The following is a 9,023-nucleotide window of genomic DNA, read 5'->3' as shown; positions in this document are numbered from 1 at the left end:
AATCCCAAAGGTTGTGTTCCTGGCTGTAGAAATGTCCTGTCTCTATTAGAGCAGGAAATTCAAGCTCCACTTCCAGGGTTTCCTGCTGACTTGCTTAGAGTTCTTCTGCTGAGAACACTGAAACCACTGGGGTACTTTAGCCTCTGTGGAACAAGTACATGAATTTCTTACAACCATGTGGTCCATCGTGCTGTTTGGGAACTCAATATTATTCATCAATGAAAGAAATTTGTGAATGACACCTTCATGGCGCTTGAAAATTTCTCAGAAAAATACCAATTGTTGTTAGCATTGTCATTTTATCCAGGTTGTTAGCCACCAAAGGAATTGAATCCATGAACTATTTTTTCACATGCAGCAAAATATTACTGCTGTGGAGAAGTCATCATCTGTGGAGAAATAAATGTCCAGCTTTCACTGTGCTCTGAAGTGCTGTACCAATGGTTCTTGTTTCCCCTTTCCTTGCTTTGAGCCTTGTGAAGAAATTACAGAGAGAGTTGTGGAAACATCTAGCTTTGGAAATTCAGGCCTGGAGTTCCCAATCTGAATATCTTCAGGGCCAAATGTACCCACAGCATCCATAGATGGCAGAAGCCACAGATACCTTGTGGGGTGACTGGTCCAGGGACTCCTTCCTTTGCTATGTGTTCACGAGAAGCTGCCCATCACCCTTTTCTGTTACATAGCCTCATCCCCTCAAAATTGGAACCAAGCCAATGTATTTGCCCCACACAAATAAGGGGACCATCACCACATACTCCCATCTACCTCTTACATCCCTGCAATCTGTCATGGTAACAGCCCTTTGCTAATGTTCTTATTTGTACAAAACCACAGATTAAGCCCATGTTCACCTTGTGTCAAAATGTACTTGCAGACGCTTGATAAAATCTGTAGCCATGATATTGCTCTCTCTATTTTGTAACTACTTACATGTAAAATGTCTGTGTGATCATTGCACAACATTTGGATTAGAGATTTTAGGGATTATTAGCCAATGCTCCTGGCAGCAGCTGAGGAAGACAGGCTCGGGAGCATTGGCTGAGCACTTGTCACTAAACCTGCACTTCCTTCCTCATCCAGCTTCCTGTTCAGCTCCCAAGAGTATTTCTGATCTGGGCAAGGGGCTCTTGACTCAAACGTTTGCCTTTTACTCTTGGTTGAATCTCCGAGTGTTTCCAAGCTGTGGTATGCTGGCTGCTCACGGAGCCCAAGTGTGTTCAAAATGCTGCCCAGCTGGGGAAGAGATCAGTGCTCCCTTCCCACTGGTGGTCCCTGCTGCTGCAGGAACTGTCACGGGAAAAAATGCCTGGGTCTGTGGCTTTTGTCTCTCATGGCCAAAGCCATCTCTTGTAAAGCCTTGCTTTGGCCATTTTCCAACTGGGAGAGGTTAGAAAACAGTCTGGCAGCAGCTTCCACGGGTCTTTCATGTCTGACAGACTGGACCAGGTGGACCGTTTCACTCAGGAGTTTGTGTGTTTTGCCAGCCAACTTCTTTTCTGCGCTTAATGACTTTTACAGCACATTCTGGGCAGCTCCAGTTAATCTCATACTTTCATCCTCCTGTGATCTCACTCAGTTTCCTGGAGAATGAAGTGTGAAGGTGCAGTTGGCTTTTTCTGTATGCTAAACCCTCAGGCTGCCAGTGCTGGAAAGCGGCACATGTGGCAGTGCTCCAGCTCATGCCTGATTTTGGAGGTGACTGGAAACGTACCTGCCCTTGCAAAGATCAGTCCTCCCTTGGAAAAATCCTGATAGCACTGATATTTCAATGCAAATTAGTCGTAAATTATAAGATCTGTATATATATGAAAACATTCAGTTACATGCTGAATTTATGCAGGATTTTTTTTTTTTAGAAAAGAATGTTGAAAACGGTGCAAATATTCCTAGAGAATAAACTGGCGATTACTATATTTATGTAAAGAGGGTATAGAATACACAGATGGCTGGTTTAGTGCCTACCAATATATTGACATATGCAGAGAGTTGCTTCATGTACATCTGTATAGCAGTGACTGAATATTAAAATTGAACAGTCATGTAGCACACTCTTTGTTTTCCCTCATTTTAAAAAATCTGGTCTGCTTTATTTAGGCTATGTATTTCTATTCCTTTTGGAATGTCTGCACAATATTTACAGAATTCGTAAGTCAAAATATTAAGTCAGTTTTCATAAATTGAAGAACACTAACCATTTCTGTGGTCTCATCTTGTTTGCATTTAATAGAAAATTCACAAGTTGAATAATAAATTTTGAGAGTGAAAAGGATTTTGCAAAAGAAATTCATAAAGATATCTAGTTCAGAGAGGATGCATCAAATGCAAAAGTCCTCAGTATGCTGTAATAATTGCAAACTCCTTTTAATAAAATTTATTAATGGGATCTTCATTCTTAGGATGATCACATGGAGCATTTAATAAACTAAAGACTATAAACTCTTTCTAGGTTGAACTCATCTAGGGACTGGAATCATTATTTGGACCATCTTTAAAAGTTCTGCTGTTGATTCAATAGTCTAAAATGGGCTTTATGAGCTGTAGGATTACATTATGCAAATACCTATTTAAGATTTGTATAGACCACGATTAAAAACATAGCTGGAGAAAATATGCTATTTCTACATGCCTGGTAGACATGCTCCAAAGAGAAGTATCTCCACTAATTCAAATTATTTTAGCTCCAAACTAACTGAAGAATATTACATTTACACTATGGCTCCTTACTTTCTCTCTCTGGTTTTATTTCCAAGCCCAAAAGATCAAGCACTGAATGAGGACAGAGAAGGAGACCTGCTCTCACTATTGCCTGTCATGGCCAGGGCATGTCAGGGCATGTTCTGATGAGAGCTTTGCTTGCCAGAATCCTCAGCAGGGTTATGTCTTCCAATGCATGTAAACTTTCTATAAACTTAAAATAGCTAAATTTCATAAGAGATTTTCAAAAGAGTAATTTGCCAAGAATGAAGTGTCAGTAAATTATCTCCTTGAAGCCTTAGCTTGCAGCAAGGGTTAAGTCTGCAAATGATAACAAATACTTGCCTTCCCTCTGCCTTTTGTCCCCAACTGCAGGTGTTTTATTTACCTGGATTATGATCTAATCAAAGGAGTGCTGCCTCCTTCCACTGTTTTTTATGGAAGCTCCATGTACAGAGTCTCCTCTGGCACTGACCATAAAAGACTTTAAGCAGAAGCATTTTCTGACACATGTGAGGTACAAATAAAGTCTACAAGAGTCTCTTCAGGACTCTAATATATAAAATCTTCGCCCCACAGGATTATCATTCTGGTGTTAAGTTCCAAATGAAGTGGAAAATCTTTTGTGATTACAAGACATAATAGTGAAGCTTTGTGCCCCATTTTTTGTGACTTACAGGAAATCATTACTAGTATGAAATGCAGAATATTTTCTTCTCGGCATTTTATAGACATTATTGTTGTTGCATTAAACTTGCTCGTGTTCTCACCTACAAGCACTAGCAGTAATATTGCAGGTATGTGTTGTTTTGTGCTCTTTATCTGAAGATCCCACAACAATATAAGATGAAATTACCCTGTGCTGGAAGCTAATCACATATTTTCTATCTCCTCCCCTAATCTTCTATCTCCTCCCCTAATCTTGCCAATTGTATTAATCATAAATGTCAATGAAGTCTCCAGATGACTTCCTGACTTTCGACAAAAGGCCTTCATCTCAGCCTCTTAAATTCCAAGGTCATGGGGAATGTAACATTCAGAATAATTATTAGCATTATTTTACCTTGACATTTCAGCCCTGCTTTCAGTTTAGCATTCCAAACAGGCATAGAAGACAAATGTTGTCTTTCAATTCACTGGAGGGAATTGCCCCAATTAAACCTGACTTTAAGGATATATAAAGCCCTGTATTAATGTGCTGTCCTGGTTTTTCAACAAGAAATACTTCATGAAGGAGAGAAACTTTCATTAAAAACAGTCAAGATTTACTGTCAGAAGAACAAGCAATTTTTGAATTGCACTGTTTTCCCCTAGGCTAGGATAATAATCAGAGCTTCTCATTTTCAGAGGAGTAAGTGGTTGTGCTGCCTTAAAGAATCTTTAGCCTTTTGTTTCAGTTAAAAGGTTAAAGTTATAATTTTGTCTTATACTATAAGTGGTAGCTTGTCAAAACCTTGTTACTTGTCCATCCTTGATCTTGCACCTATCCTTTGTGCATACCTACATTTACTTTATTTCTTAACATCCTGTCAGGTACAGGGACAGAATACATTTTTTGTGGATTTTTTTTCCCAGTAAGCAAAAATGTTTTCACTAAAGCACAGATGAAAAGAAGACACAAACCACTGCACCACACACAACCCTGCAGCTATTTGACCTTGATTGGGTGGAGAGCTGGCAGTCTGGTTCAGTCAAACAATTTTACTTACTCACTTCCTGCAAACTTTTGATGACCCTTGAGATTCTGGAAGTCTGTGTCGATAATGAGGTAAATAACTGTATAAACATTGTTCACTGTAATTTGGTCAGAGAGCAGGTGCATGCAGACAAACCACAGACACTGGTTAGTCTTCAGACCATGGGCTTTTTTTGGTACAGTACAGAAAATAAATTTAGTTCCTATGATCAGCACAAATTCTTTTGATACTGATGTGCCCATTCAGTTCTTGGCAAAGTTTTCCTGTAGAGAAAAATGGAGGCACACTGTAAAGGATATACAGGACCGCATAAGTTTAGCTCCCCGTTCTTTTTAGCTGCTTTTCCTACTTTTCTATGCCTTTCTGTGAAACCTTGAAGATAAAATTCTTTTGCATGTTTTGGGCTTTAATTCATGGCTACTCTCCAGCTGATAACAAATTGCTGTTTGCATCTGTTATGGTTGTGTGCCCAGTGTGTGATTTTACACAACTGCTGTGGCCCGTACTGTTTCACTGGAAGGAATTTTATTGACTTTAAAATTTGACTTTGGGACTTCACTTAACTGGAAAGTAAATGGATTGATGCTGACACTCCTTTTCTTCTAATCTCTGGCTCCATGCAGATTCATACTAGAAATGTTTTTGTCTCCAGCGTAAACACACTCTTTCTCTTATTCTTTCTTTATTTTAAATTAGAAATCTTGCATAAGTATCAGATGAATGTATAGTTCACCACATAAATGTAGAACAATCTGCAATGTCTATTCTCCCAGACTTTTCAGGCAAATTTGACATTGCCTTCTTACTTAAATGCTGTCAATTTTGACAAGGCTTCTTAGTTAAACGTCAAATTGTACACAAATATCAGACGGCTTTCTGTGAAAAGTTGGTTAAGAAATGCACCTCTGTAATGCACCAAGGAAGTCCACAGGAGTCTTGAGCCCATTTCCATTCTCCATTTCCTTCCCTGTTTCCTCCTATTAGATATTCACTAAGAATGGATGACTAATCTTCAGTGAGTTTATGGCCAGCAGTTCCTGACCTGTTCCCAGTTAGCTTTCAGTGGCTTAAGCAGTGCTGTGATTAATTGTGCTCATAAGAGAAGTGGAAGCTTCTTTCCTTCTGCCTACCAAGCTTAAAAAAAATAGTGAAACCAAAGAACATGGCAGGAGTAAAGAGTTTATATTAAACCCTGTGGAAATGATCCTGTGCTGCCTCAGCTAAGGATCTGGCCCATTTTGTGAAGCAGAATTTTGTTCATTTCATTACATAGATGCTGCAGTAAAGCACATACTTTGCATGCATATATACTATGTAAGGATATAAAAGAAGCTGTTGCTGGTCTTTCACATCATAATTTTTACCTAGTACTTTGTGGTGTGAATGAGGGTGTGAAAAGCATTCCATTGAACATTCATATTTTCCCTTCTTTGTCTCCCTTTTCCCTACATGTATAATGTACTTTTTAATTTTGTGACAAGGTTTTCCCAGATATCTGAATGTCTCATCAGTGCTAATTTACCACATGGGACCCTGCAGAGTGGAAAAGAGAGATTCAGAAGAGCTAGCTGTAACCCAGTAAAGAAAGGTTTTCTAGATCCCCTATCATCCAACTACTTTGTATTCCCTTTCTGGGGGCTGCCTTCTGGAGTTTCCTTTGTATTCCATTAGGATTACCTGACCCCATAAAATCACTCTTCCTTGTACTAGTATTTACTTCTGTGTCTCCAGCAAGCATGAGATTGGTGGTTTTTGGGGCTGAGAATGCAAAACAATAACTTTCTAGAGAGTTCTTTTATTTTTGCACAAGCAGTACAAAAATTCTTTCCTCACAATGCACTGCAGCCCACAAATTCACCTTTTCAGGAGACCACACTCTGGTGCCATTTCTAACTTAATTAGTCCTTTGTACAGCCCCGATCTAAGCCCTTAGAACTTAAAGCCTGGGAGATAATTATTTTCATTCCTGAAGAGAGGTCTTTCAAAATCCCTTTGCATCTTGTGGGTTAAGTGTTTAATGTTTCAGCTGGAGATTGGTAAGCACAGGAACAGAAACTGAATGGAATGCATTGTGTTTGGTGCCCATCCATTTTAAATAATTTTCCTTTTGGCCCTAAAGTTCCTTTTCTTAATATATTAAAAATGTATTTGGAGTTTGCAGTGAAGAGGAACTTTCAACTAGAATAAGCACAGAAAGAGTGTCTGGCTGATAATGGATCTGCAGCAGCACAACTCCAAGGCCTTTATTGTCTGGGTTTTTCATTAAGTGATGTATGTCTTCCCAGTAATACAGAATTGCTAACAAAGGAGTGTTGTCAAGTGTGGAGGAGCAAATTGATTCAAATCTATTTTTGGAGTCAAATAAATTTCCTTGAAACATTAAAAATAAAAAATTACTCCATGCTGACAAGAAGTCCTAAAAAATTGGTCTGTTGAGGTAATTTATATCTGTGTACACACACAGACAGGTATTCTGGTCTGGCTTTTTAGTTTGAGACAGTTATAAAAGTGATTGAAAACAAAGGGAGCTGTTTGGGGGCACTGCTTCAGTGAATCAAAACTATTAGGGATTTTACTGTTGTGAAAACAGGATTTATTTAATAGGCCCCTCCAAAGTGTTTTTCCCCTCTGCCTCCAAGCCAGAGTGGACACTGGCATGTGAGATGATTGCAGGCTGTGAATTTTCAAAGAGGTTTAAAGTAACAAGACCACCCCAGTTGCTGTGCTAATGCTGCTGCCCTTCGAAAGAATCCTGTAAGTGTTTGAATTGCAGCGGCAGCACGGTAATTGAGGAGACTTGTTCAGGAAGCAACTTATGAATGTTTCCTTACCCAAGAGCTCTTTGGTCAAGAACATGAAAGCAAATGTAGCTTAAAGAAACCTAGTAAAAACCATAATGTAACAGCACTGATTTTCTGATTTGTGCTTTTTTTCCTTCTTTTCTTCTATTTTAATGTATTTTCTAACAAATTACAGTATTCCACCCATTGCCTAAGAAGTTTTAAAAAACCCAATTGAGCAATTAAACAGGTTTCCAACAGCTTCAGTTACAAAGCCATTGGGCTGCATGGAGAATATGCTGGCAACAAACAACTGATATAATTTAATGAGGTGTAACTGAGTAATTTGGGGCATCCAGCAGGTTTTTTGCTATAAAGGGCTACATCAGAAGGCCTCTTTAATAAGTATCCTGTGATTGGCTTTTGGACTTGTCGTCACAGAGCAATTTTGAAATGCATTGTGGTGATGCTGATCTATGGGCCCTGAACTCCCTCTTTTCACTCATTTAATTAATTAGAGAAAAACAGAGCCAGAGGATAAGTGACTCTAAGGTCTCATACTTTCTTTTCACATTGTAGTACTTACAAACAACTTGAACAGGGAGAAGGTGACCTTGCTTGCAATTGTAACATTCCTTATTTTTTAATATGATGAAAAATCTTTTGTCCTTTACATTCATATGCCCTTAAGTTACAGGTAGTGAGTTGCTTTAGATTTGGATTCTTCTGTTAGGGAGGTTGTGTACGTCTTCTGTTGCAGAGGTGGGTGTAAGTGTCCTGAACTAGTGTGCCATTTCAGTAATAGCACTATTTTGAGAGCACTGAGCGTTGCATACATCGTGACACTGCTTATGTACTCTGTGGGTCTGAAAACATCTGTGGTGTGGTTATTATAAGGGACACTAATGGCCACTAAACCGAAAACTACTACAAAAAGAGATCATTTTTGCCCTTTTATTTTTCGAATACTAAATTGAAATGCATTGATCCATGTAATAGCCATTTCTCTGGTGTGAACTGCCACCAGGCCCATTTTTTCTTGTCAGTGCGATGTGAGTCCGTAATGCCCTGGCTTTGATCAAGCCTTCCCTGCTTTTGGAGGGCCAGATGTCTAGAAGAGTCTTTCCTAGAAGGCAGGTCCCTTTGATCAAATGCACTCACATCTTCCCCAGAAAGAGAGAGACCTCTCCCAGAAAAATGCCCATATCCACAGCCCTCCCAGACCAGCTGCTGGACTTACCAGCTTTCCTCATCCACTGAGCAAGAGCAAGACAGCAAGTAGGGAATTTCTGCCTTAGGGAAGTGTGAAATACAGATTTAAATGTATGGTGCCTAGTGCTGGCTGTTCATATATACTATAGTGTGTGTGTGTGTGTGTGTATGTGAGGACGGGTAAGGAGTGTACTGAAAGCTTCCTGTGTCCCATATTTTTAACCCTTGCCAGAGGATGTCATTGGAATCACTGCAGTGAGCAAAGATGGCACTCTCAAAACATCAGAATCTTTTGAAACACACATCATGCCAAATAGCAAGTAGCCAATGGGAGGGCTCTCCACGAAATGCTAATTTTTACTTCTGATCTGTTTGATCATCTGGCTGCTAAAACATGTTCCGCTTCCAAAATGTGTCCAGTAGTTTGAATCAGTATGGTACTTTGGTACCATAATTTTATCACCAATTTGAGATGTTTGTTTCTAAAATTTACACTTTTGACAATTTCCTTTTGATTATTTTTTTTTACTTCTGCTTTTCAACTTCTTTGCCATCCAAGCCTCGACTATTTTGTAAATTATTCTTACTAGTATTTTATAGAGAAGGTCCATAGGTAACATTTCTCATCATATTTATG

This window comes from Camarhynchus parvulus, chromosome 2, assembly GCF_901933205.1.
Source record: "Camarhynchus parvulus chromosome 2, STF_HiC, whole genome shotgun sequence".
Classification (NCBI taxonomy): Eukaryota; Metazoa; Chordata; class Aves; order Passeriformes; family Thraupidae; genus Camarhynchus; species Camarhynchus parvulus.
This window is presented reverse-complemented; position numbering follows the sequence as displayed.